This window comes from Dipodomys spectabilis, unplaced genomic scaffold (assembly GCF_019054845.1).
Source record: "Dipodomys spectabilis isolate Male_0828 unplaced genomic scaffold, ASM1905484v1 ptg000267l, whole genome shotgun sequence".
Classification (NCBI taxonomy): domain Eukaryota; kingdom Metazoa; phylum Chordata; class Mammalia; order Rodentia; family Heteromyidae; genus Dipodomys; species Dipodomys spectabilis.
Genome location: NW_024870944.1, coordinates 1544992 through 1547851, shown reverse-complemented (window position 1 = coordinate 1547851; position 2860 = coordinate 1544992).

The window sequence follows — 2860 nt, the reverse complement described above, 5'->3', positions numbered from 1 at the left end:
GACTCAAGGGAAGGAGGACCAGTCAGGGAAATGGACCTTAGGAATGAGAAACAGCCTTGGCCTCTTGAAGACCTACCTTGGTAGCCAGTCTAAAACCAAGTTGCTCCCCTTTTCATTGCCTCAGTTATTTCCCTAATGTTTATACAAATCACTCTGATATAAAATTTAGTTCAACATTTAATTTACAGGACAGTGAAGTTAATATTTAGTTGAAATTAATTTAATAATGTTTTATATATATATATATATTTATATATATATATATATATATATATATATATGAAAGGTGATAAATAGGTGACACTTTTAAAAAGTAAAAAAATGCATTGTTGCTGAAGTAGTAATCACATACAATTTCTCTTCAACTGGCATTAATTCTTGGCTAACTTTCTAAATGAAAGAGTGTAATAATTGTTTAAATATAATTAGTGCAGATTTATAAGCAGAAGATTCATCTGGTTGTGGGTACATAATTTGTTGGAAAAATATGCAAACTGTCACTAGCCATACCTGGGATTATTTTGTGTTCTATTTATTTTAATTTTTTGTGCTGGTCCTGGGACTTGCACTCATTACCTGAGCACTGTTTCTGAGATTTTTCTGATCAAAGCTATGACTCTAAAATTTGGGCCACAGTTCTACATACAACCTTTTGGTTGTTAGTTGGAGATACGACTCAAACATACTGTAATTGGTCCCAACTTCAAACCGAGGATCTTATGTCTCACCCTCCATAATATCAAGGATTATAAACATGAGTCACTGTTAGCCATGTGTTTTTTTAAAGCATCTGTCAATAATAATATTAGAAAACTATTACTATTACTAAAGGCTCATACCTGTAATCCCAGCTACTTCAGAGGCTAAGAACTATAAGATGATGGTTTAAAGCTAGACTGGTCAGACAATTCAGAGTTTGTTATTTTTTTAACCCGCTGGCCCCAGGGTTGAAATTCAGGCCTAGGCACTGTATATGAGTTGCTTTTCATTAAATCTAGTGGTCTACCTCTTGAGCCACAGTGACACTTGCAGCTTTTCCTGAGTAGTTTATTAGAGGGAAGAAGGAAGGAGACTGCACAATCTGGCTCCGAACTCTCATCGCACAACTAATCCTTCAAAGTAGCCAGTCAGTGATTCTTACCTTCAATTAAGCAGCAAAAAATCCCTGAAAGTGTGGTTCAAGTGGTGTAGTGCCAACCTTGCTTGGAAAAAGTTAAGGAAATTCAAGCCTAAGTATTGGCACATATGTACACAAAAGCATGCACATACATACATATAAATGGTCCTATACTCAATTCCATGTGATGAAAAAAGAGATAAAAATATTAAATTAAATTAGGACAAAAATAAATAATTTCAATTGTTAAAAAAAACTACCATATCCGGGTGTCAGTGGCTCACACATGCAATCCTAGCTACTCAGAGGCTGAGATCTGAGGATTGTGGTTCAACTCCAGCCTGGGAAGGAAAAGCCCATGAGACTCTTATCTCCAAATAACCACGCAGAAAACTGGAAGTGGCACTGTAGCTAAAGTGCTAGGGGTCTAGCCTTGAGATGAAGAGCTGAGGAATAGCACCCAGGCCCAGAGTTCAAGCCCAATGACCAAGAAAAACAAACAAACAACAAACAACAAACTGATTGTGACTTAGGTGGTAGAGTACTTTCTTCCCATTAACGAGGTATGAGTTCAATCCCCGGTGTTGTTCATACCAAAACAACCCAATAAAAGCACACTAAGAACTATCTAACAAAAACACATCATACGTTGTAAAGAAAATTAAAACTTGCAAAAATAATTGAAATAGAGCTAAAAGGAGAAACCTGGCTCAATCGTGAACAGTAATACACAGCATCAAGTAGGTATTAATTTCCATCAAAACCATCTATACATTGAATGCAATACTATGATAAGTCTTCACAGCAATTTGTATAGATTGGAGGCACCATCGGTTAGGAAAAATAAGCCTTGAGGAATGGCAGACAGGAACTCAAAAAGAAACAAGACATTTAGAAACATGCAAGCACATCTTCTTTGCTTCTAAATACAGCCTGAGAATCAAGAAGATGCATTCCTCATCTTAAGGACAAATATCTGTTGTATGGCAAAATGTGTTTTTTTCCTAGAAGAAATATACTAAAGAGTGAGTCACCAAATAAATAATCAAGAACTCAAAAAGTGTAACACCAGGAATGACACAAAGCAAAGATAAATAAGTATCTGCATGACTTTATGATAGACCTTGCTTTTTTCAGAAAAACTCCCCTGATGTCAAACAGCTCTATGCTTCTCTTTGTGACAGTACCCACATACTGAGTGTGCCTCTGTCTGTCTGCTGCTGATGGTTTGCTTGCTTACTCAATAAAGCTATGCCAACTTTTCTTGCCATGGAGATTTCTCTGGAAATTCTTATTCTGTGACCAAAGTCAGGGATCGTAAGTAAAGAGACCCTAATTCTAGATGGAAACTTAAAAAATCCCCACATGGAGCCAGTGACTGCTGTTTCAAATAATTAAGAGCTGGGTGGGCATGTAGCTCACTTGTAGAGAACTTGCCATCCATGCAGAAGACCTGGGTTTGGTCTCCAACAATAGAGGAGGGGAGGGATTGTGAAACATCAAAGACGCAAAGAATGAGGAAGAACAAGTGGGGACACATCCCACCTGAAATGAAGATTTGTCACACTGAAGCATAGTAATCAAGACAGTCTGATATTAAAGCTGAAGAAACGCAAAAAGAAAATAGTAGAGAAATAAGAACCAAACCTAAGTGGGAACTTGATATCAGACACTAGATTATGAAATAAACAGCCACTAGGATAGCTAGCTATCTATATGAATAAATACCAAGTATACCATGAG